The 18535-nt window shown below is 56.6% G+C and overlaps 85 pseudogenes; all 85 read left to right on the top strand.

The window, feature by feature from the left end:
* Window positions 1-48: 48 nt before the first annotated feature.
* On the top strand, window positions 49-167 carry LOC136596948 (5S ribosomal RNA; annotated as a pseudogene).
* A 279-nt stretch (window positions 168-446) lies between these two features.
* LOC136597866 (5S ribosomal RNA) lies at window positions 447-565 on the top strand (annotated as a pseudogene).
* An 80-nt stretch (window positions 566-645) lies between these two features.
* LOC136597865 (5S ribosomal RNA) lies at window positions 646-764 on the top strand (annotated as a pseudogene).
* A 279-nt stretch (window positions 765-1043) lies between these two features.
* On the top strand, window positions 1044-1162 carry LOC136597864 (5S ribosomal RNA; annotated as a pseudogene).
* An 80-nt stretch (window positions 1163-1242) lies between these two features.
* On the top strand, window positions 1243-1361 carry LOC136596835 (5S ribosomal RNA; annotated as a pseudogene).
* A 278-nt stretch (window positions 1362-1639) lies between these two features.
* On the top strand, window positions 1640-1757 carry LOC136596525 (5S ribosomal RNA; annotated as a pseudogene).
* Window positions 1758-1837: 80 nt separating this feature from the next.
* On the top strand, window positions 1838-1956 carry LOC136596901 (5S ribosomal RNA; annotated as a pseudogene).
* An 80-nt stretch (window positions 1957-2036) lies between these two features.
* LOC136597863 (5S ribosomal RNA) lies at window positions 2037-2155 on the top strand (annotated as a pseudogene).
* Window positions 2156-2235: 80 nt separating this feature from the next.
* On the top strand, window positions 2236-2354 carry LOC136596556 (5S ribosomal RNA; annotated as a pseudogene).
* An 80-nt stretch (window positions 2355-2434) lies between these two features.
* LOC136596379 (5S ribosomal RNA) lies at window positions 2435-2553 on the top strand (annotated as a pseudogene).
* Window positions 2554-2633: 80 nt separating this feature from the next.
* LOC136597536 (5S ribosomal RNA) lies at window positions 2634-2752 on the top strand (annotated as a pseudogene).
* An 80-nt stretch (window positions 2753-2832) lies between these two features.
* On the top strand, window positions 2833-2951 carry LOC136597862 (5S ribosomal RNA; annotated as a pseudogene).
* Window positions 2952-3031: 80 nt separating this feature from the next.
* LOC136597860 (5S ribosomal RNA) lies at window positions 3032-3150 on the top strand (annotated as a pseudogene).
* Window positions 3151-3230: 80 nt separating this feature from the next.
* On the top strand, window positions 3231-3349 carry LOC136597859 (5S ribosomal RNA; annotated as a pseudogene).
* Window positions 3350-3429: 80 nt separating this feature from the next.
* Window positions 3430-3548, top strand: LOC136597179 (5S ribosomal RNA; annotated as a pseudogene).
* Window positions 3549-3628: 80 nt separating this feature from the next.
* LOC136597378 (5S ribosomal RNA) lies at window positions 3629-3747 on the top strand (annotated as a pseudogene).
* An 80-nt stretch (window positions 3748-3827) lies between these two features.
* LOC136597858 (5S ribosomal RNA) lies at window positions 3828-3946 on the top strand (annotated as a pseudogene).
* An 80-nt stretch (window positions 3947-4026) lies between these two features.
* On the top strand, window positions 4027-4145 carry LOC136597856 (5S ribosomal RNA; annotated as a pseudogene).
* Window positions 4146-4225: 80 nt separating this feature from the next.
* On the top strand, window positions 4226-4344 carry LOC136597849 (5S ribosomal RNA; annotated as a pseudogene).
* An 80-nt stretch (window positions 4345-4424) lies between these two features.
* On the top strand, window positions 4425-4543 carry LOC136596632 (5S ribosomal RNA; annotated as a pseudogene).
* An 80-nt stretch (window positions 4544-4623) lies between these two features.
* On the top strand, window positions 4624-4742 carry LOC136596657 (5S ribosomal RNA; annotated as a pseudogene).
* Window positions 4743-4822: 80 nt separating this feature from the next.
* On the top strand, window positions 4823-4941 carry LOC136597855 (5S ribosomal RNA; annotated as a pseudogene).
* An 80-nt stretch (window positions 4942-5021) lies between these two features.
* LOC136596924 (5S ribosomal RNA) lies at window positions 5022-5140 on the top strand (annotated as a pseudogene).
* Window positions 5141-5220: 80 nt separating this feature from the next.
* On the top strand, window positions 5221-5339 carry LOC136597366 (5S ribosomal RNA; annotated as a pseudogene).
* Window positions 5340-5419: 80 nt separating this feature from the next.
* LOC136597854 (5S ribosomal RNA) lies at window positions 5420-5538 on the top strand (annotated as a pseudogene).
* Window positions 5539-5618: 80 nt separating this feature from the next.
* On the top strand, window positions 5619-5737 carry LOC136597853 (5S ribosomal RNA; annotated as a pseudogene).
* An 80-nt stretch (window positions 5738-5817) lies between these two features.
* LOC136597837 (5S ribosomal RNA) lies at window positions 5818-5936 on the top strand (annotated as a pseudogene).
* Window positions 5937-6016: 80 nt separating this feature from the next.
* On the top strand, window positions 6017-6135 carry LOC136596630 (5S ribosomal RNA; annotated as a pseudogene).
* An 80-nt stretch (window positions 6136-6215) lies between these two features.
* Window positions 6216-6334, top strand: LOC136596654 (5S ribosomal RNA; annotated as a pseudogene).
* An 80-nt stretch (window positions 6335-6414) lies between these two features.
* LOC136597852 (5S ribosomal RNA) lies at window positions 6415-6533 on the top strand (annotated as a pseudogene).
* An 80-nt stretch (window positions 6534-6613) lies between these two features.
* Window positions 6614-6732, top strand: LOC136596923 (5S ribosomal RNA; annotated as a pseudogene).
* A 279-nt stretch (window positions 6733-7011) lies between these two features.
* Window positions 7012-7130, top strand: LOC136597851 (5S ribosomal RNA; annotated as a pseudogene).
* Window positions 7131-7210: 80 nt separating this feature from the next.
* Window positions 7211-7329, top strand: LOC136597850 (5S ribosomal RNA; annotated as a pseudogene).
* Window positions 7330-7409: 80 nt separating this feature from the next.
* LOC136597848 (5S ribosomal RNA) lies at window positions 7410-7528 on the top strand (annotated as a pseudogene).
* An 80-nt stretch (window positions 7529-7608) lies between these two features.
* On the top strand, window positions 7609-7727 carry LOC136597520 (5S ribosomal RNA; annotated as a pseudogene).
* An 80-nt stretch (window positions 7728-7807) lies between these two features.
* Window positions 7808-7926, top strand: LOC136596918 (5S ribosomal RNA; annotated as a pseudogene).
* Window positions 7927-8404: 478 nt separating this feature from the next.
* Window positions 8405-8523, top strand: LOC136597847 (5S ribosomal RNA; annotated as a pseudogene).
* Window positions 8524-8603: 80 nt separating this feature from the next.
* Window positions 8604-8722, top strand: LOC136597845 (5S ribosomal RNA; annotated as a pseudogene).
* Window positions 8723-8802: 80 nt separating this feature from the next.
* On the top strand, window positions 8803-8921 carry LOC136597082 (5S ribosomal RNA; annotated as a pseudogene).
* Window positions 8922-9001: 80 nt separating this feature from the next.
* Window positions 9002-9120, top strand: LOC136597033 (5S ribosomal RNA; annotated as a pseudogene).
* An 80-nt stretch (window positions 9121-9200) lies between these two features.
* On the top strand, window positions 9201-9319 carry LOC136597844 (5S ribosomal RNA; annotated as a pseudogene).
* Window positions 9320-9399: 80 nt separating this feature from the next.
* LOC136596554 (5S ribosomal RNA) lies at window positions 9400-9518 on the top strand (annotated as a pseudogene).
* Window positions 9519-9598: 80 nt separating this feature from the next.
* On the top strand, window positions 9599-9717 carry LOC136597104 (5S ribosomal RNA; annotated as a pseudogene).
* Window positions 9718-9797: 80 nt separating this feature from the next.
* Window positions 9798-9916, top strand: LOC136597843 (5S ribosomal RNA; annotated as a pseudogene).
* An 80-nt stretch (window positions 9917-9996) lies between these two features.
* On the top strand, window positions 9997-10115 carry LOC136596889 (5S ribosomal RNA; annotated as a pseudogene).
* Window positions 10116-10195: 80 nt separating this feature from the next.
* On the top strand, window positions 10196-10314 carry LOC136596936 (5S ribosomal RNA; annotated as a pseudogene).
* An 80-nt stretch (window positions 10315-10394) lies between these two features.
* On the top strand, window positions 10395-10513 carry LOC136597258 (5S ribosomal RNA; annotated as a pseudogene).
* Window positions 10514-10593: 80 nt separating this feature from the next.
* On the top strand, window positions 10594-10712 carry LOC136597032 (5S ribosomal RNA; annotated as a pseudogene).
* An 80-nt stretch (window positions 10713-10792) lies between these two features.
* Window positions 10793-10911, top strand: LOC136597842 (5S ribosomal RNA; annotated as a pseudogene).
* Window positions 10912-10991: 80 nt separating this feature from the next.
* LOC136597557 (5S ribosomal RNA) lies at window positions 10992-11110 on the top strand (annotated as a pseudogene).
* An 80-nt stretch (window positions 11111-11190) lies between these two features.
* Window positions 11191-11309, top strand: LOC136597556 (5S ribosomal RNA; annotated as a pseudogene).
* Window positions 11310-11389: 80 nt separating this feature from the next.
* On the top strand, window positions 11390-11508 carry LOC136597841 (5S ribosomal RNA; annotated as a pseudogene).
* An 80-nt stretch (window positions 11509-11588) lies between these two features.
* Window positions 11589-11707, top strand: LOC136597122 (5S ribosomal RNA; annotated as a pseudogene).
* An 80-nt stretch (window positions 11708-11787) lies between these two features.
* Window positions 11788-11906, top strand: LOC136596643 (5S ribosomal RNA; annotated as a pseudogene).
* Window positions 11907-11986: 80 nt separating this feature from the next.
* Window positions 11987-12105, top strand: LOC136597840 (5S ribosomal RNA; annotated as a pseudogene).
* A 79-nt stretch (window positions 12106-12184) lies between these two features.
* On the top strand, window positions 12185-12303 carry LOC136596674 (5S ribosomal RNA; annotated as a pseudogene).
* Window positions 12304-12383: 80 nt separating this feature from the next.
* On the top strand, window positions 12384-12502 carry LOC136597839 (5S ribosomal RNA; annotated as a pseudogene).
* An 80-nt stretch (window positions 12503-12582) lies between these two features.
* On the top strand, window positions 12583-12701 carry LOC136596518 (5S ribosomal RNA; annotated as a pseudogene).
* Window positions 12702-12781: 80 nt separating this feature from the next.
* LOC136596775 (5S ribosomal RNA) lies at window positions 12782-12900 on the top strand (annotated as a pseudogene).
* An 80-nt stretch (window positions 12901-12980) lies between these two features.
* Window positions 12981-13099, top strand: LOC136597838 (5S ribosomal RNA; annotated as a pseudogene).
* An 80-nt stretch (window positions 13100-13179) lies between these two features.
* LOC136596640 (5S ribosomal RNA) lies at window positions 13180-13298 on the top strand (annotated as a pseudogene).
* Window positions 13299-13378: 80 nt separating this feature from the next.
* LOC136596774 (5S ribosomal RNA) lies at window positions 13379-13497 on the top strand (annotated as a pseudogene).
* Window positions 13498-13577: 80 nt separating this feature from the next.
* LOC136597836 (5S ribosomal RNA) lies at window positions 13578-13696 on the top strand (annotated as a pseudogene).
* An 80-nt stretch (window positions 13697-13776) lies between these two features.
* Window positions 13777-13895, top strand: LOC136597834 (5S ribosomal RNA; annotated as a pseudogene).
* An 80-nt stretch (window positions 13896-13975) lies between these two features.
* LOC136597252 (5S ribosomal RNA) lies at window positions 13976-14094 on the top strand (annotated as a pseudogene).
* Window positions 14095-14174: 80 nt separating this feature from the next.
* LOC136597833 (5S ribosomal RNA) lies at window positions 14175-14293 on the top strand (annotated as a pseudogene).
* An 80-nt stretch (window positions 14294-14373) lies between these two features.
* On the top strand, window positions 14374-14492 carry LOC136597832 (5S ribosomal RNA; annotated as a pseudogene).
* Window positions 14493-14970: 478 nt separating this feature from the next.
* LOC136597831 (5S ribosomal RNA) lies at window positions 14971-15089 on the top strand (annotated as a pseudogene).
* An 80-nt stretch (window positions 15090-15169) lies between these two features.
* Window positions 15170-15288, top strand: LOC136596463 (5S ribosomal RNA; annotated as a pseudogene).
* An 80-nt stretch (window positions 15289-15368) lies between these two features.
* Window positions 15369-15487, top strand: LOC136596995 (5S ribosomal RNA; annotated as a pseudogene).
* Window positions 15488-15567: 80 nt separating this feature from the next.
* LOC136597467 (5S ribosomal RNA) lies at window positions 15568-15686 on the top strand (annotated as a pseudogene).
* Window positions 15687-15766: 80 nt separating this feature from the next.
* On the top strand, window positions 15767-15889 carry LOC136597458 (5S ribosomal RNA; annotated as a pseudogene).
* An 80-nt stretch (window positions 15890-15969) lies between these two features.
* LOC136597829 (5S ribosomal RNA) lies at window positions 15970-16088 on the top strand (annotated as a pseudogene).
* Window positions 16089-16168: 80 nt separating this feature from the next.
* On the top strand, window positions 16169-16287 carry LOC136597389 (5S ribosomal RNA; annotated as a pseudogene).
* Window positions 16288-16367: 80 nt separating this feature from the next.
* On the top strand, window positions 16368-16486 carry LOC136597356 (5S ribosomal RNA; annotated as a pseudogene).
* An 80-nt stretch (window positions 16487-16566) lies between these two features.
* Window positions 16567-16685, top strand: LOC136597061 (5S ribosomal RNA; annotated as a pseudogene).
* Window positions 16686-16765: 80 nt separating this feature from the next.
* Window positions 16766-16884, top strand: LOC136597511 (5S ribosomal RNA; annotated as a pseudogene).
* An 80-nt stretch (window positions 16885-16964) lies between these two features.
* LOC136597434 (5S ribosomal RNA) lies at window positions 16965-17083 on the top strand (annotated as a pseudogene).
* Window positions 17084-17163: 80 nt separating this feature from the next.
* Window positions 17164-17282, top strand: LOC136597084 (5S ribosomal RNA; annotated as a pseudogene).
* Window positions 17283-17362: 80 nt separating this feature from the next.
* On the top strand, window positions 17363-17481 carry LOC136597828 (5S ribosomal RNA; annotated as a pseudogene).
* An 80-nt stretch (window positions 17482-17561) lies between these two features.
* On the top strand, window positions 17562-17680 carry LOC136597827 (5S ribosomal RNA; annotated as a pseudogene).
* Window positions 17681-17760: 80 nt separating this feature from the next.
* Window positions 17761-17879, top strand: LOC136597826 (5S ribosomal RNA; annotated as a pseudogene).
* Window positions 17880-17959: 80 nt separating this feature from the next.
* On the top strand, window positions 17960-18078 carry LOC136596947 (5S ribosomal RNA; annotated as a pseudogene).
* Window positions 18079-18158: 80 nt separating this feature from the next.
* Window positions 18159-18277, top strand: LOC136597407 (5S ribosomal RNA; annotated as a pseudogene).
* Window positions 18278-18357: 80 nt separating this feature from the next.
* LOC136596792 (5S ribosomal RNA) lies at window positions 18358-18476 on the top strand (annotated as a pseudogene).
* Window positions 18477-18535: the final 59 nt, after the last annotated feature.

Below are 18535 nucleotides of genomic sequence, written 5' to 3'. Positions count from 1 at the left end.
GGAGGTGCGTTCGCACTGCAGAAAGCCCATAGGAAAGGAGGAGGAGCTGTCAACGGGCATTCTAAGCTGAATGTGCCTGCTCTCGTCAGATCGTGGCCGCCAGCCAGCTTGAGGCCTGGCAAGTACCAGTATGGGTGACCGGCTGGGAATCCCAGGTCCCGTTGACTTTTAAGGCCGTGAGTAGGTTGCTTTCCTTTTCGGAGGTGCGTTCGCACTGCAGAAAGCCCATAGGAAAGGAGGAGGAGCTGTCAACGGGCATTCTAAGCTGAATGTGCCTGCGCTCGTCAGATCGTGGCCGCCAGCCAGCTTGAGGCCTGGCAAGTACCAGTATGGGTGACCGGCTGGGAATCCCAGGTCCCGTTGATTTTTAAGGCCGTGAGTAGGTTTCTTTCCTTTTCGGAGGTGCGTTCGCACTGCAGAAAGCCCATAGGAAAGGAGGAGGAGCTGTCAACGGGCATTCTAAGCTGAATGTGCCTGCTCTCGTCAGATCGCGGCCGCCAGCCAGCTTGAGGCCTGGCAAGTACCAGTATGGGTGACCGGCTGGGAATCCCAGGTCCCGTTGACTTTTAAGGCCGTGAGTAGGTTTCTTTCCGTTTCGGAGGTGCGTTCGCACTGCAGAAAGCCCATAGGAAAGGAGGAGGAGCTGTCAACGGGCATTCTAAGCTGAATGTGCCTGCTCTCGTCAGATCGCGGCCGCCAGCCAGCTTGAGGCCTGGCAAGTACCAGTATGGGTGACCGGCTGGGAATCCCAGGTCCCGTTGACTTTTAAGGCCGTGAGTAGGTTCCTTTCCTTTTCGGAGGTGCGTTCGCACTGCAGAAAGCCCATAGGAAAGGAGGCAGAGCTGTCAACGGGCATTCTAAGCTGAATGTGCCTGCTCTCGTCAGATCGCGGCCGCCAGCCAGCTTGAGGCCTGGCAAGTACCAGTATGTTTGACCGGCTGGGAATCCCAGGTCCTGTTGACTTTTAAGGCCGTGAGTAGGTTTCTTTCCTTTTCGAGGGTGCGTTCGCACTGCAGAAAGCCCATAGGAAAGGAGGAGGCACTGTCAACGGGCATTCTAAGCTGAATGTGCCTGCTCTCGTCAGATCGCGGCCGCCAGCCAGCTTGAGGCCTGGCAAGTACCAGTATGGGTGACCGGCTGGGAATCCCAGGTCCCGTTGACTTTTAAGGCCGTGAGTAGGTTTCTTTCCTTTTCGGAGGTGCGTTCGCACTGCAGAAAGCCCATAGGAAAGGAGGAGGAGCTGTCAACGGGCATTCTAAGCTGAATGTGCCTGCTCTCGTCAGATCGCGGCCGCCAGCCAGCTTGAGGCCTGGCAAGTACCAGTATGGGTGACCGGCTGGGAATCCTAGGTCCCGTTGACTTTTAAGGCCGTGAGTAGGTTTCTTTCCTTTTCGGAGGTGCGTTCGCACTGCAGAAAGCCATAGGAAAGGAGGAGGAGCTGTCAACTGGCATTCTAAGCTGAATGTGCCTGCTCTCGTCAGATCGTGGCCGCCAGCCAGCTTGAGGCCTGGCAAGTACCAGTATGGGTGACCGGCTGGGAATCCCAGGTCCCGTTGACTTTTAAGGCCGTGAGTAGGTTTCTTTCCTTTTCGGAGGTGCGTTCGCACTGCAGAAAGCCCATAGGAAAGGAGGAGGAGCTGTCAACGGGCATTCTAAGCTGAATGTGCCTGCTCTCGTCAGATCGCGGCCGCCAGCCAGCTTGAGGCCTGGCAAGTACCAGTATGGGTGACCGGCTGGGAATCCAGGTCCCGTTGACTTTTAAGGCCGTGAGTAGGTTTCTTTCCTTTTCGGAGGTGCGTTCGCACTGCAGAAAGCCCATAGGAAAGGAGGAGGAGCTGTCAACGGGCATTCTAAGCTGAATGTGCCTGCTCTCGTCAGATCGCGGCCGCCAGCCAGCTTGAGGCCTGGCAAGTACCAGTATGGGTGACCGTCTGGGAATCCCAGGTCCTGTTGACTTTTAAGGCCGTGAGTAGGTTTCTTTCCTTTTCGGAGGTGCGTTCGCACTGCAGAAAGCCCATAGGAAAGGAGGAGGAGCTGTCAACGGGCATTCTAAGCTGAATGTGCCTGCTCTCGTCAGATCGCGGCCGCCAGCCAGCTTGAGGCCTGGCAAGTACCAGTATGGGTGACCGGCTGGGAATCCCAGGTCCCGTTGACTTTTAAGGCCGTGAGTAGGTTTCTTTCCTTTTCGGAGGTGCGTTCGCACTGCAGAAAGCCCATAGGAAAGGAGGAGAAGCTGTCAACGGGCATTCTAAGCTGAATGTGCCTGCTCTCGTCAGATCGCGGCCGCCAGCCAGCTTGAGGCCTGGCAAGTACCAGTATGGGTGACCGGCTGGGAATCCCAGGTCCTGTTGACTTTTAAGGCCGTGAGTAGGTTTCTTTCCTTTTCGGAGGTGCGTTCGCACTGCAGAAAGCCCATAGGAAAGGAGGAGGAGCTGTCAACGGGCATTCTAAGCTGAATGTGCCTGCTCTCGTCAGATCGCGGCCGCCAGGCAGCTTGAGGCCTGGCAAGTACCAGTATGGGTGACCGGCTGGGAATCCCAGGTCCCGTTGACTTTTAAGGCCGTGAGTAGGTTCCTTTCCGTTTCGGAGGTGCGTTCGCACTGTAGAAAGCCCATAGCAAAGGAGGAGGAGCTGTTAACGGGCATTCTAAGCTGAATGTGCCTGCTCTCGTCAGATCGCAGCCGCCAGCCAGCTTGAGGCCTGGCAAGTACCAGTATGGGTGACCGGCTGGGAATCCCAGGTCCCGTTGACTTTTAAGGCCGTGAGTAGGTTGCTTTCCTTTTCGGAGGTGCGTTCGCACTGCAGAAAGCCCATAGGAAAGGAGGAGGAGCTGTCAACGGGCATTCTAAGCTGAATGTGCCTGCTCTCGTCAGATCGCGGCCGCCAGCCAGCTTGAGGCCTGGCAAGTACCAGTATGGGTGACCGGCTGGGAATCCCAGGTCCCGTTGACTTTTAAGGCCGTGAGTAGGTTTCTTTCCTTTTCGGAGGTGCGTTCGCACTGCAGAAAGCCCATAGGAAAGGAGGAGGAGCTGTCAACGGGCATTCTAAGCTGAATGTGCCTGCTCTCGTCAGATCGCGGCCGCCAGCCAGCTTGAGGCCTGGCAAGTACCAGTATGGGTGACCGGCTGGGAATCCCAGGTCCCGTTGACTTTTAAGGCCGTGAGTAGGTTTCTTTCCTTTTCGGAGGTGCGTTCGCACTGCAGAAAGCCCATAGGAAAGGAGGCAGAGCTGTCAACGGGCATTCTAAGCTGAATGTGCCTGCTCTCGTCAGATCGCGGCCGCCAGCCAGCTTGAGGCCTGGCAAGTACCAGTATGGGTGACCGGCTGGGAATCCCAGGTCCCGTTGACTTTTAAGGCCGTGAGTAGGTTGCTTTCCTTTTCGGAGGTGCGTTCGCACTGCAGAAAGCCCATAGGAAAGGAGGAGGAGCTGTCAACGGGCATTCTAAGCTGAATGTGCCTGCTCTCGTCAGATCGCGGCCGCCAGCCAGCTTGAGGCCTGGCAAGTACCAGTATGGGTGACCGGCTGGGTATCCCAGGTCCCGTTGACTTTTAAGGCCGTGAGTAGGTGTCTTTCCTTTTCGGAGGTGCGTTCACACTGCAGAAAGCCCATAGGAAAGGAGGAGGAGCTGTCAACGGGCATTCTAAGCTGAATGTGCCTGCTCTCGTCAGATCGCGGCCACCAGCCAGCTTGAGGCCTGGCAAGTACCAGTATGGGTGACCGGCTGGGAATCCCAGGTCCCGTTGACTTTTAAGGCCGTGAGTAGGTTTCTTTCCTTTTCGGAAGTGCGTTCGCACTGCAGAAAGCCCATAGGAAAGGAGGAGGAGCTGTCAACGGGCATTCTAAGCTGAATGTGCCTGCTCTCGTCAGATCGCGGCCGCCAGCCAGCTTGAGGCCTGGCAAGTACCAGTATGGGTGACCGGCTGGGAATCCCAGGTCCCGTTGACTTTTAAGGCCGTGAGTAGGTTTCTTTCCTTTTCGGAGGTGCGTTCGCACTGCAGAAAGCCCATAGGAAAGGAGGAGGAGCTGTCAACGGGCATTCTAAGCTGAATGTGCCTGCTCTCGTCAGATCGCGGCCGCCAGCCAGCTTGAGGCCTGGCAAGTACCAGTATGGGTGACCGGCTGGGAATCCCAGGTCCCGTTGACTTTTAAGGCCGTGAGTAGGTTTCTTTCCGTTTCGGAGGTGCGTTCGCACTGCAGAAAGCCCATAGGAAAGGAGGAGGAGCTGTCAACGGGCATTCTAAGCTGAATGTACCTGCTCTCGTCAGATCGCGGCCGCCAGCCAGCTTGAGGCCTGGCAAGTACCAGTATGGGTGACCGGCTGGGAATCCCAGGTCCCGTTGACTTTTAAGGCCGTGAGTAGGTTTCTTTCCGTTTCGGAGGTGCGTTCGCACTGCAGAAAGCCCATAGGAAAGGAGGAGGAGCTGTCAACGGGCATTCTAAGCTGATTGTGCCTGCTCTCGTCAGATCGCGGCCGCCAGCCAGCTTGAGGCCTGGCAAGTACCAGTATGGGTGACCGGCTGGGAATCCCAGGTCCCGTTGACTTTTAAGGCCGTGAGTAGGTTTCTTTCCTTTTCGGAGGTGCGTTCGCACTGCAGAAAGCCCATAGGAAAGGAGGAGGAGCTGTCAACGGGCATTCTAGGCTGAATGTGCCTGCTCTCGTCAGATCGCGGCCGCCAGCCAGCTTGAGGCCTGGCAAGTACCAGTATGGGTGACCGGCTGGGAATCCCAGGTCCCGTTGACTTTTAAGGCCGTGAGTAGGTTGCTTTCCTTTTCGGAGGTGCGTTCGCACTGCAGAAAGCCCATAGGAAAGGAGGAGGAGCTGTCAACGGGCATTCTAAGCTGAATGTGCCTGCTCTCGTCAGATCGCGGCCGCCAGCCAGCTTGAGGCCTGGCAAGTACCAGTATGGGTGACCGGCTGGGAATCCCAGGTCCCGTTGACTTTTAAGGCCGTGAGTAGGTTTCTTTCCGTTTCGGAGGTGCGTTCGCACTGCAGAAAGCCCATAGGAAAGGAGGAGGAGCTGTCAACGGGCATTCTAAGCTGAATGTGCCTGCTCTCGTCAGATCGCGGCCGCCAGCCAGCTTGAGGCCTGGCAAGTAGCAGTATGGGTGACCGGCTGGGAATCCCAGGTCCCGTTGACTTTTAAGGCCGTGAGTAGGTGTCTTTCCTTTTCGGAGGTGCGTTCACACTGCAGAAAGCCCATAGGAAAGGAGGAGGAGCTGTCAACGGGCATTCTAAGCTGAATGTGCCTGCTCTCGTCAGATCGCGGCCACCAGCCAGCTTGAGGCCTGGCAAGTACCAGTATGGGTGACCGGCTGGGAATCCCAGGTCCCGTTGACTTTTAAGGCCGTGAGTAGGTTTCTTTCCTTTTCGGAAGTGCGTTCGCACTGCAGAAAGCCCATAGGAAAGGAGGAGGAGCTGTCAACGGGCATTCTAAGCTGAATGTGCCTGCTCTCGTCAGATCGCGGCCGCCAGCCAGCTTGAGGCCTGGCAAGTACCAGTATGGGTGACCGGCTGGGAATCCCAGGTCCCGTTGACTTTTAAGGCCGTGAGTAGGTTTCTTTCCTTTTCGGAGGTGCGTTCGCACTGCAGAAAGCCCATAGGAAAGGAGGAGGAGCTGTCAACGGGCATTCTAAGCTGAATGTGCCTGCTCTCGTCAGATCGCGGCCGCCAGCCAGCTTGAGGCCTGGCAAGTACCAGTATGGGTGACCGGCTGGGAATCCCAGGTCCCGTTGACTTTTAAGGCCGTGAGTAGGTTTCTTTCCGTTTCGGAGGTGCGTTCGCACTGCAGAAAGCCCATAGGAAAGGAGGAGGAGCTGTCAACGGGCATTCTAAGCTGAATGTACCTGCTCTCGTCAGATCGCGGCCGCCAGCCAGCTTGAGGCCTGGCAAGTACCAGTATGGGTGACCGGCTGGGAATCCCAGGTCCCGTTGACTTTTAAGGCCGTGAGTAGGTTTCTTTCCGTTTCGGAGGTGCGTTCGCACTGCAGAAAGCCCATAGGAAAGGAGGAGGAGCTGTCAACGGGCATTCTAAGCTGATTGTGCCTGCTCTCGTCAGATCGCGGCCGCCAGCCAGCTTGAGGCCTGGCAAGTACCAGTATGGGTGACCGGCTGGGAATCCCAGGTCCCGTTGACTTTTAAGGCCGTGAGTAGGTTTCTTTCCTTTTCGGAGGTGCGTTCGCACTGCAGAAAGCCCATAGGAAAGGAGGAGGAGCTGTCAACGGGCATTCTAGGCTGAATGTGCCTGCTCTCGTCAGATCGCGGCCGCCAGCCAGCTTGAGGCCTGGCAAGTACCAGTATGGGTGACCGGCTGGGAATCCCAGGTCCCGTTGACTTTTAAGGCCGTGAGTAGGTTGCTTTCCTTTTCGGAGGTGCGTTCGCACTGCAGAAAGCCCATAGGAAAGGAGGAGGAGCTGTCAACGGGCATTCTAAGCTGAATGTGCCTGCTCTCGTCAGATCGCGGCCGCCAGCCAGCTTGAGGCCTGGCAAGTACCAGTATGGGTGACCGGCTGGGAATCCCAGGTCCCGTTGACTTTTAAGGCCGTGAGTAGGTTACTTTCCGTTTCGGAGGTGCGTTCGCACTGCAGAAAGCCCATAGGAAAGGAGGAGGAGCTGTCAACGGGCATTCTAAGCTGAATGTGCCTGCTCTCGTCAGATCGCGGCCGCCAGCCAGCTTGAGGCCTGGCAAGTAGCAGTATGGGTGACCGGCTGGGAATCCCAGGTCCCGTTGACTTTTAAGGCCGTGAGTAGGTTGCTTTCCTTTTCGGAGGTGCGTTCGCACTGCAGAAAGCCCATAGGAAAGGAGGAGGAGCTGTCAACGGGCATTCTAAGCTGAATGTGCCTGCGCTCGTCAGATCGCGGCCGCCAGCCAGCTTGAGGCCTGGCAAGTACCAGTATGGGTGACCGGCTGGGAATCCCAGGTCCCATTGACTTTTAAGGCCGTGAGTAGGTTTCTTTCCTTTTCGGAGGTGCGTTCGCACTGCAGAAAGCCCATAGGAAAGGAGGAGGAGCTGTCAACGGGCATTCTAAGCTGAATGTGCCTGCTCTCGTCAGATCGCGGCCGCCAGCCAGCTTGAGGCCTGGCAAGTACCAGTATGGGTGACCGGCTGGGAATCCCAGGTCCCGTTGACTTTTAAGGCCGTGAGTAGGTTTCTTTCCGTTTCGGAGGTGCGTTCGCACTGCAGAAAGCCCATAGGAAAGGAGGAGGAGCTGTCAACGGGCATTCTAAGCTGAATGTGCCTGCTCTCGTCAGATCGCGGCCGCCAGCCAGCTTGAGGCCTGGCAAGTACCAGTATGGGTGACCGGCTGGGAATCCCAGGTCCCGTTGACTTTTAAGGCCGTGAGTAGGTTTCTTTCCGTTTCGGAGGTGCGTTCGCACTGCAGATAGCCCATAGGAAAGGAGGAGGAGCTGTCAACGGGCATTCTAAGCTGAATGTGCCTGCTCTCGTCAGATCGCGGCCGCCAGCCAGCTTGAGGCCTGGCAAGTACCAGTATGGGTGACCGGCTGGGAATCCCAGGTCCCGTTGACTTTTAAGGCCGTGAGTAGGTTCCTTTCCTTTTCGGAGGTGCGTTCGCACTGCAGAAAGCCCATAGGAAAGGAGGAGGAGCTCTCAACGGGCATTCTAAGCTGAATGTGCCTGCTCTCGTCAGATCGCGGCCGCCAGCCAGCTTGAGGCCTGGCAAGTACCAGTAAGGGTGACCGGCTGGGAATCCCAGGTCCCGTTGACTTTTAAGGCCGTGAGTAGGTTTCTTTCCTTTTCGGAGGTGCGTTCGCACTGCAGAAAGCCCATAGGAAAGGAGGAGGAGCTGTCAACGGGCATTCTAAGCTGAATGTGCCTGCTCTCGTCAGATCGTGGCCACAAGCCAGCTTGAGGCCTGGCAAGTACCAGTATGGGTGACCGGCTGGGAATCCCAGGTCCCGTTGACTTTTAAGGCCGTGAGTAGGTTTCTTTCCGTTTCGGAGGTGCGTTCGCACTGCAGAAAGCCCATAGGAAAGGAGGAGGAGCTGTCAACGGGCATTCTAAGCTGAATGTGCCTGCTCTCGTCAGAAAGCGTCCGCCAGCCAGCTTGAGGCCTGGCAAGTACCAGTATGGGTGACCGGCTGGGAATCCCAGGTCCCGTTGACTTTTAAGGCCGTGAGTAGGTTTCTTTCCTTTTCGGAGGTGCGTTCGCACTGCAGAAAGCCCATAGGAAAGGAGGAGGAGCTGTCAACGGGCATTTTAAGCTGAGTGTGCCTGCTCTCGTCAGATCGCGGCCGCCAGCTAGCTTGAGGCCTGGCAAGTACCAGTATGGGTGACCGGCTGGGAATCCCAGGTCCCGTTGACTTTTAAGGCCGTGAGTAGGTTTCTTTCCGTTTCGGAGGTGCGTTCGCACTGCAGAAAGCCCATAGGAAAGGAGGAGGAGCTGTCAACGGGCATTCTAAGCTGAATGTGCCTGCTCTCGTCAGATCGCGGCCGCCAGCCAGCTTGAGGCCTGGCAAGTACCAGTATGGGTGACCGGCTGGGAATCCCAGGTCCCGTTGACTTTTAAGGCCGTGAGTAGGTTTCTTTCCTTTTCGGAGGTGCGTTCGCACTGCAGAAAGCCCATAGGAAAGGAGGAGGAGCTGTCAACGGGCATTCTAAGCTGAATGTGCCTGCTCTCGTCAGATCGCGGCCGCCAGCCAGCTTGAGGCCTGGCAAGTACCAGTATGGGTGACCGGCTGGGAATCCCAGGTCCCGTTGACTTTTAAGGCCGTGAGTAGGTTTCTTTCCTTTTCGGAGGTGCGTTCGCACTGCAGAAAGCCCATAGGAAAGGAGGAGGAGCTGTCAACGGGCATTCTAAGCTGAATGTGCCTGCTCTCGTCAGATCGCGGCCGCCAGCCAGCTTGAGGCCTGGCAAGTACCAGTATGGGTGACCGGCTGGGAATCCCAGGTCCCATTGACTTTTAAGGCCGTGAGTAGGTTTCTTTCCTTTTCGGAGGTGCGTTCGCACTGCAGAAAGCCCATAGGAAAGGAGGAGGAGCTGTCAACGGGCATTCTAAGCTGAATGTGCCTGCTCTCGTCAGATTGCGGCCGCCAGCCAGCTTGAGGCCTGGCAAGTACCAGTATGGGTGACCGGCTGGGAATCCCAGGTCCCGTTGACTTTTAAGGCCGTGAGTAGGTTTCTTTCCTTTTCGGAGGTGCGTTCGCACTGCAGAAAGCCCATAGGAAAGGAGGAGGAGCTGTCAACGGGCATTCTAAGCTGAATGTGCCTGCTCTCGTCAGATCGCGGCCGCCAGCCAGCTTGAGGCCTGGCAAGTACCAGTATGGGTGACCGGCTGGGAATCCCAGGTCCCGTTGACTTTTAAGGCCGTGAGTAGCTTCCTTTCCTTTTCGGAGGTGCGTTCGCACTGCAGAAAGCCCATAGGAAAGGAGGCGGAACTGTCAACGGGCATTCTAAGCTGAATGTGCCTGCTCTCGTCAGATCGCGGCCGCCAGCCAGCTTGAGGCCTGGCAAGTACCAGTATGGGTGACCGGCTGGGAATCCCAGGTCCTGTTGACTTTTAAGGCCGTGAGTAGGTTTCTTTCCTTTTCGGAGGTGCGTTCGCACTGCAGAAAGCCCATAGGAAAGGAGGAGGAGCTGTCAACGGGCATTCTAAGCTGAATGTGCCTGCTCTCGTCAAAACGCGGCCGCCAGCCAGCTTGAGGCCTGGCAAGTACCAGTATGGGTGACCGGCTGGGAATCCCAGGTCCCGTTGACTTTTAAGGCCGTGAGTAGGTTTCTTTCCTTTTCGGAGGTGCGTTCGCACTGCAGAAAGCCCATAGGAAAGGAGGAGGAGCTGTCAACGGGCATTCTAAGCTGAATGTGCCTGCTCTCGTCAGATCGCGGCCGCCAGCCAGCTTGAGGCCTGGCAAGTACCAGTATGGGTGACCGGCTGGGAATCCCAGGTCCCGTTGACTTTTAAGGCCGTGAGTAGGTTTCTTTCCTTTTCGGAGGTGCGTTCGCACTGCAGAAAGCCCATAGGAAAGGAGGAGGAGCTGTCAACGGGCATTCTAAGCTGAATGTGCCTGCTCTCGTCAGATCGCGGCCGCCAGCCAGCTTGAGGCCTGGCAAGTACCAGTATGGGTGACCGTCTGGGAATCCCAGGTCCTGTTGACTTTTAAGGCCGTAAGTAGGTTTCTTTCCTTTTCGGAGGTGCGTTCGCACTGCAGAAAGCCCATAGGAAAGGAGGAGGAGCTGTCAACGGGCATTCTAAGCTGAATGTGCCTGCTCTCGTCAGATCACGGCCGCCAGCCAGCTTGAGGCCTGGCAAGTACCAGTATGGGTGACCGGCTGGGAATTCCAGGTCCCGTTGACTTTTAAGGCCGTGAGTAGGTTTCTTTCCTTTTCGGAGGTGCGTTCGCACTGCAGAAAGCCCATAGGAAAGGAGGCGGAGCTGTCAACGGGCATTCTAAGCTGAATGTGCCTGCTCTCGTCAGATCGCGGCCGCCAGCCAGCTTGAGGCCTGGCAAGTACCAGTATGGGTGACCGGCTGGGCATCCCAGGTCCCGTTGACTTTTAAGGCCGTGAGTAGGTGTATTTCCTTTTCGGAGGTGCGTTCACACTGCAGAAAGCCCATAGGAAAGGAGGAGGAGCTGTCAACGGGCATTCTAAGCTGAATGTGCCTGCTCTCGTCAGATTGCGGCCGCCAGCCAGCTTGAGGCCTGGCAAGTACCAGTATGGGTGACCGGCTGGGAATCCCAGGTCCCGTTGACTTTTAAGGCCGTGAGTAGGTTTCTTTCCTTTTCGGAAGTGCGTTCGCACTGCAGAAAGCCCATAGGAAAGGAGGAGGAGCTGTCAACGGGCATTCTAAGCTGAATGTGCCTGCTCTCGTCAGATCGCGGCCGCCAGCCAGCTTGAGGCCTGGCAAGTACCAGTATGGGTGACCGGCTGGGAATCCCAGGTCCCGTTGACTTTTAAGGCCGTGAGTAGGTTTCTTTCCTTTTCGGAGGTGCGTTCGCACTGCAGAAAGCCCATAGGAAAGGAGGAGGAGCTGTCAACGGGCATTCTAAGCTGAATGTGCCTGCTCTCGTCAGATCGCGGCCGCCAGCCAGCTTGAGGCCTGGCAAGTACCAGTATGGGTGACCGGCTGGGAATCCCAGGTCCCGTTGACTTTTAAGGCCGTGAGTAGGTTTCTTTCCGTTTCGGAGGTGCGTTCGCACTGCAGAAAGCCCATAGGAAAGGAGGAGGAGCTGTCAACGGGCATTCTAAGCTGAATGTGCCTGCTCTCGTCAGATCGCGGCCGCCAGCCAGCTTGAGGCCTGGCAAGTACCAGTATGGGTGACCGGCTGGGAATCCCAGGTCCCGTTGACTTTTAAGGCCGTGAGTAGGTTGCTTTCCTTTTCGGAGGTGCGTTCGCACTGCAGAAAGCCCATAGGAAAGGAGGAGGAGCTGTCAACGGGCATTCTAAGCTGAATGTGCCTGCTCTCGTCAGATCGCGGCCGCCAGCCAGCTTGAGGCCTGGCAAGTACCAGTATGGGTGACCGGCTGGGAATCCCAGGTCCCGTTGACTTTTAAGGCCGTGAGTAGGTTTCTTTCCTTTTCGGAGGTGCGTTCGCACTGCAGAAAGCCCATAGGAAAGGAGGAGGAGCTGTCAACGGGCATTCTAAGCTGAATGTGCCTGCTCTCGTCAGATCGCGGCCGCCAGCCAGCTTGAGGCCTGGCAAGTACCAGTATGGGTGACCGGCTGGGAATCCCAGGTCCCGTTGACCTTTAAGGCCGTGAGTAGGTTGCTTTCCTTTTCAGAGGTGCGTTCGCACTGCAGAAAGCCCATAGGAAAGGAGGAGGAGCTGTCAACGGGCATTCTAAGCTGAATGTACCTGCTCTCGTCAGATCGCGGCCGCCAGCCAGCTTGAGGCCTGGCAAGTACCAGTATGGGTGACCGGCTGGGAATCCCAGGTCCTGTTGACTTTTAAGGCCGTGAGTAGGTTTCTTTCCGTTTCGGAGGTGCGTTCGCACTGCAGAAAGCCCATAGGAAAGGAGGAGGAGCTGTCAACGGGCATTCTAAGCTGAATGTGCCTGCTCTCGTCAGATCGCGGCCGCCAGCCAGCTTGAGGCCTGGCAAGTACCAGTATGGGTGACCGGCTGGGAATCCCAGGTCCCGTTGACTTTTAAGGCCGTGAGTAGGTTTTTTCCTTTTCGGAGGTGCGTTCGCACTGCAGAAAGCCCATAGGAAAGGAGGAGGAGCTGTTAACGGGCATTCTAAGCTGAATGTGCCTGCTCTCGTCAGATCGCGGCCGCCAGCCAGCTTGAGGCCTGGCAAGTACCAGTATGGGTGACCGGCTGGGAATCCCAGGTCCCGTTGACTTTTAAGGCCGTGAGTAGGTTGCTTTCCTTTTCGGAGGTGCGTTCGCACTGCAGAAAGCCCATAGGAAAGGAGGAGGAGCTGTCAACGGGCATTCTAAGCTGAATGTGCCTGCTCTCGTCAGATCGCGGCCGCCAGCCAGCTTGAGGCCTGGCAAGTACCAGTATGGGTGACCGGCTGGGAATCCCAGGTCCCGTTGACTTTTAAGGCCGTGAGTAGGTTTCTTTCCTTTTCGGAGGTGCGTTCGCACTGCAGAAAGCCCATAGGAAAGGAGGAGGAGCTGTCAACGGGCATTCTAAGCTGAATGTGCCTGCTCTCGTCAGATCGCGGCTGCCAGCCAGCTTGAGGCCTGGCAAGTACCAGTATGGGTGACCGGCTGGGAATCCCAGGTCCCGTTGACTTTTAAGGCCGTGAGTAGGTTTCTTTCCTTTTCGGAGGTGCGTTCGCACTGCAGAAAGCCCATAGGAAAGGAGGAGGAGCTGTCAACGGGAATTCTAAGCTGAATGTGCCTGCTCTCGTCAGATCGCGGCCGCCAGCCAGCTTGAGGCCTGGCAAGTACCAGTATGGGTGACCGGCTGGGAATCCCAGGTCCCGTTGACTTTTAAGGCCGTGAGTAGGTTTCTTTCCTTTTCGGAGGTGCGTTCGCACTGCAGAAAGCCCATAGGAAAGGAGGAGGAGCTGTCAACGGGCATTCTAAGCTGAATGTGCCTGCTCTCGTCAGATCGCGGCCGCCAGCCAGCTTGAGGCCTGGCAAGTACCAGTATGGGTGACCGGCTGGGAATCCCAGGTCCCGTTGACTTTTAAGGCCGTGAGTAGGTTTCTTTCCTTTTCGGAGGTGCGTTCGCACTGCAGAAAGCCCATAGGAAAGGAGGAGGAGCTGTCAACGGGCATTCTAAGCTGAATGTGCCTGCTCTCGTCAGATCGCGGCTGCCAGCCAGCTTGAGGCCTGACAAGTACCAGTATGGGTGACCGGCTGGGAATCCCAGGTCCCGTTGACTTTTAAGGCCGTGAGTAGGTTTCTTTCCTTTTCGGAGGTGCGTTCGCACTGCAGAAAGCCCATAGGAAAGGTGGAGGAGCTGTCAACGGGAATTCTAAGCTGAATGTGCCTGCTCTCGTCAGATCGCGGCCGCCAGCCAGCTTGAGGCCTGGCAAGTACCAGTATGGGTGACCGGCTGGGAATCCCAGGTCCCGTTGACTTTTAAGGCCGTGAGTAGGTTTCTTTCCTTTTCGGAGGTGCGTTCGCACTGCAGAAAGCCCATAGGAAAGGAGGAGGAGCTGTCAACGGGCATTCTAAGCTGAATGTGCCTGCTCTCGTCAGATCGCGGCCGCCAGCCAGCTTGAGGCCTGGCAAGTACCAGTATGGGTGACCGGCTGGGAATCCCAGGTCCCGTTGACTTTTAAGGCCGTGAGTAGGTTTCTTTCCTTTTCGGAGGTGCGTTCGCACTGCAGAAAGCCCATAGGAAAGGAGGAGGAGCTGTCAACGGGCATTCTAAGCTGAATGTGCCTGCTCTCGTCAGATCGCGGCCGCCAGCCAGCTTGAGGCCTGGCAAGTACCAGTATGGGTGACCGGCTGGGAATCCCAGGTCCCGTTGACTTTTAAGGCCGTGAGTAGGTTTCTTTCCTTTTCGGAGGTGCGTTCGCACTGCAGAAAGCCCATAGGAAAGGAGGAGGAGCTGTCAACAGGCATTCTAAGCTGAATGTGCCTGCTCTCGTCAGATCGCGGCCGCCAGCCAGCTTGAGGCCTGGCAAGTACCAGCATGGGTGACCGGCTGGGAATCCCAGGTCCCGTTGACTTTTAAGGCCGTGAGTAGGTTTCTTTCCGTTTCGGAGGTGCGTTCGCACTGCAGAAAGCCCATAGGAAAGGAGGAGGAGCTGTCAACGGGCATTCTAAGCTGAATGTGCCTGCTCTCGTCAGATCGCGGCCGCCAGCCAGCTTGAGGCCTGGCAAGTACCAGTATGGGTGACCGGCTGGGAATCCCAGGTCCCGTTGACTTTTAAGGCCGTGAGTAGGTTTCTTTCCTTTTCGGAGGTGCGTTCGCACTGCAGAAAGCCCATAGGAAAGGAGGAGGAGCTGTCAACGGGCATTCTAAGCTGAATGTGCCTGCTCTCGTCAGATCGCGGCCGCCAGCCAGCTTGAGGCCTGGCAAGTACCAGTATGGGTGACCGGCTGGGAATCCCAGGTCCCGTTGACTTTTAAGGCCGTGAGTAGGTTTCTTTCCTTTTCGGAGGTGCGTTCGCACTGCAGAAAGCCCATAGGAAAGGAGGAGGAGCTGTCAACGGGCATTCTAAGCTGAATGTGCCTGCTCTCGTCAGATCGTGGCCGCAAGCCAGCTTGAGGCCTGGCAAGTACCAGTATAGGTGACCGGCTGGGAATCCCAGGTCCCGTTGACTTTTAAGGCCGTGAGTAGCTTTATTTCCGTTTCGGAGGTGCGTTCGCACTGCAGAAAGCCCATAGGAAAGGAGGAGGAGCTGTCAACAGGCATTCTAAGCTGAATGTGCCTGCTCTCGTCAGATCGCGGCCGCCAGCAAGGTTGAGGCCTGGCAAGTACCAGCATGGGTGACCGGCTGGGAATCCCAGGTCCCGTTGACTTTTAAGGCCGTGAGTAGGTTTCTTTCCGTTTCGGAGGTGCGTTCGCACTGCAGAAAGCCCATAGGAAAGGAGGAGGAGCTGTCAACGGGCATTCTAAGCTGAATGTGCCTGCTCTCGTCAGATCGCGGCCGCCAGCCAGCTTGAGGCCTGGCAAGTACCAGTATGGGTGACCGGCTGGGAATCCCAGGTCCCGTTGACTTTTAAGGCCGTGAGTAGGTTGCTTTCCTTTTCGGAGGTGCGTTCGCACTGCAGAAAGCCCATAGGAAAGGAGGAGGAGCTGTCAACGGGCATTCTAAGCTGAATGTGCCTGCTCTCGTCAGATCGCGGCCGCCAGCCAGCTTGAGGCCTGGCAAGTACCAGCATGGGTGACCGGCTGGGAATCCCAGGTCCCGTTGACTTTTAAGGCCGTGAGTAGGTTTCTTTCCTTTTCGGAGGTGCGTTCGCACTGCAGAAAGCCCATAGGAAAGGAGGAGGAGCTGTCAACGGGCATTCTAAGCTGAATGTGCCTGCTCTCGTCAGATCGTGGCCGCAAGCCAGCTTGAGGCCTGGCAAGTACCAGTATGGGTGACCGGCTGGGAATCCCAGGTCCCGTTGACTTTTAAGGCCGTGAGTAGGTTTCTTTCCGTTTCGGAGGTGCGTTCGCACTGCAGAAAGCCCATAGGAAAGGAGGAGGAGCTGTCAACGGGCATTCTAAGCTGAATGTGCCTGCTCTCGTCAGAAAGCGGCCGCCAGCCAGCTTGAGGCCTGGCAAGTACAAGTATGGGTGACCGGCTGGGAATCCCAGGTCCCGTTGACTTTTAAGGCCGTGAGTAGGTTTCTTTCCTTTTCGGAGGTGCGTTCGCACTGCAGAAAGCCCATAGGAAAGGAGGAGGAGCTGTCAACGGGCATTCTAAGCTGAATGTGCCTGCTCTCGTCAGATCGCGGCCGCCAGCCAGCCAGCTTGAGGCCTGGCAAGTACCAGTATGGGTGACCGGCTGGGAATCCCAGGTCCCGTTGACTTTTAAGGCCGTGAGTAGGTTTCTTTCCTTTTCGGAGGTGCGTTCGCACTGCAGAAAGCCCATAGGAAAGGAGGAGGAGCTGTCAACGGGCATTCTAAGCTGAATGTGCCTGCTCTCGTCAGATCGCGGCCGCCAGCCAGCTTGAGGCCTGGCAAGTACCAGTATGGGTGACCGGCTGGGAATCCCAGGTCCCGTTGACTTTTAAGGCCGTGAGTAGGTTTCTTTCCTTTTCGGAGGTGCGTTCGCACTGCAGAAAGCCCATAGGAAAGGAGGAGGAGCTGTCAACGGGCATTTTAAGCTGAGTGTGCCTGCTCTCGTCAGATCGCGGCCGCCAGCCAGCTTGAGGCCTGGCAAGTACCAGTATGGGTGACCGGCTGGGAATCCCAGGTCCCGTTGACTTTTAAGGCCGTGAGTAGGTTGCTTTCCTTTTCGGAGGTGCGTTCGCACTGCAGAAAGCCCATAGGAAAGGAGGAGGAGCTGTCAACGGGCATTCTAAGCTGAATGTGCCTGCTCTCGTCAGATCGCGGCCGCCAGCCAGCTTGAGGCCTGGCAAGTACCAGTATGGGTGACCGGCTGGGAATCCAAGGTCCCGTTGACTTTTAAGGCCGTGAGTAGGTTTCTTTCCGTTTCGGAGGTGCGTTCGCACTGCAGAAAGCCCATAGGAAAGGAGGAGGAGCTGTCAACGGGCATTCTAAGCTGAATGTGCCTGCTCTCGTCAGATCGCGGCCGCCAGCCAGCTTGAGGCCTGGCAAGTACCAGTATGGGTGACCGGTTGGGAATCCCAGGTCTTGTTGACTTTTAAGGCCGTGAGTAGGTTTCTTTCCTTTTCGGAGGTGCGTTCGCACTGCAGAAAGCCCATAGGAAAGGAGGAGGAGCTGTCAACGGGCATTCTAAGCTGAATGTGCCTGCTCTCGTCAGATCGCGGCCGCCAGCCAGCTTGAGGGCTGGCAAGTACCAGTATGGGTGACCGGCTGGGAATCCCAGGTCCCGTTGACTTTTAAGGCCGTGAGTAGGTTGCTTTCCTTTTCGGAGGTGCGTTCGCACTGCAGAAAGCCCATAGGAAAGGAGGAGGAGCTGTCAACGGGCATTCTAAGCTGAATGTGCCTGCTCTCGTCAGATCGCGGCCGCCAGCCAGCTTGAGGCCTGGCAAGTACCAGTATGGGTAACCGGCTGGGAATCCCAGGTCCCATTGACTTTTAAGGCCGTGAGTAGGTTTCTTTCCTTTTCGGAGGTGCGTTCGCACTGCAGAAAGCCCATAGGAAAGGAGGAGGAGCTGTCAACGGGCATTCTAAGCTGAATGTGCCTGCTCTCGTCAGATCGCGGCCGCCAGCCAGCTTGAGGCCTGGCAAGTACTAGTATGGGTGACCGGCTGGGAATCCCAGGTCCCGTTGACTTTTAAGGCCGTGAGTAGGTTTCTTTCCTTTTCGGAGGTGCGTTCGCACTGCAGAAAGCCCATAGGAAAGGAGGAGGAGCTGTCAACGGGCATTCTAAGCTGAATGTGCCTGCTCTCGTCAGATCGCGGCCGCCAGCCAGCTTGAGGCCTGGCAAGTACCAGTATGGGTGACCGGCTGGGAATCCCAGGTCCCGTTGACTTTTAAGGCCGTGAGTAGGTTCCTTTCCTTTTCGGAGGTGCGTTCGCACTGCAGAAAGCCCATAGGAAAGGAGGCGGAGCTGTCAACGGGCATTCTAAGCTGAATGTGCCTGCTCTCGTCAGATCGCGGCCGCCAGCCAGCTTGAGGCCTGGCAAGTACCAGTATGGGTGACCGGCTGGGAATCCCAGGTCCCGTTGACTTTTAAGGCCGTGAGTAGGTTGCTTTCCTTTTCGGAGGTGCGTTCGCACTGCAGAAAGCCCATAGGAAAGGAGGAGGAGCTGTCAACGGGCATTCTAAGCTGAATGTGCCTGCTCTCGTCAGATCGCGGCCGCCAGCCAGCTTGAGGCCTGGCAAGTACCAGTATGGGTGACCGGCTGGGAATCCCAGGTCCCGTTGACTTTTAAGGCCGTGAGTAGGTTTCTTTCCTTTTCGGAGGTGCGTTCGCACTGCAGAAAGCCCATAGGAAAGGAGGAGGAGCTGTCAACGGGCATTCTAAGCTGAATGTGCCTGCTCTCGTCAGATCGTGGCCGCCAGCCAGCTTGAGGCCTGGCAAGTACCAGTATGGGTGACCGGCTGGGAATCCCAGGTCCCGTTGACTTTTAAGGCCGTGAGTAGGTTTCTTTCCTTTTCGGAGGTGCGTTCGCACTGCAGAAAGCCCATAGGAAAGGAGGAGGAGCTGTCAACTGGCATTCTAAGCTGAATGTGCCTGCTCTCGTCAGATCGCAACCGCCAGCCAGCTTGAGGCCTGGCAAGTACCAGTATGGGTGACCGGCTGGGAATCCCAGGTCCTGTTGACTTTTAAGGCCGTGAGTAGGTTTCTTTCCTTTTCGGAGGTGCGTTCGCACTGCAGAAAGCCCATAGGAAAGGAGGAGGAGCTGTCAACGGGCATTCTAAGCTGAATGTGCCTGCTCTCGTCAGATCGTGGCCGCCAGCCAGCTTGAGGCCTGGCAAGTACCAGTATGGGTGACCGTCTGGGAATCCCAGGTCCTGTTGACTTTTAAGGCCGTGAGTAGGTTTCTTTCCTTTTCGGAGGTGCGTTCGCACTGCAGAAAGCC

This window comes from Eleutherodactylus coqui, unplaced genomic scaffold, assembly GCF_035609145.1.
Source record: "Eleutherodactylus coqui strain aEleCoq1 unplaced genomic scaffold, aEleCoq1.hap1 HAP1_SCAFFOLD_117, whole genome shotgun sequence".
NCBI lineage: Eukaryota > Metazoa > Chordata > Amphibia > Anura > Eleutherodactylidae > Eleutherodactylus > Eleutherodactylus coqui.
Note: the sequence above shows the minus strand (reverse complement) of the source record. Positions and strands in the feature narration are given on the sequence as shown.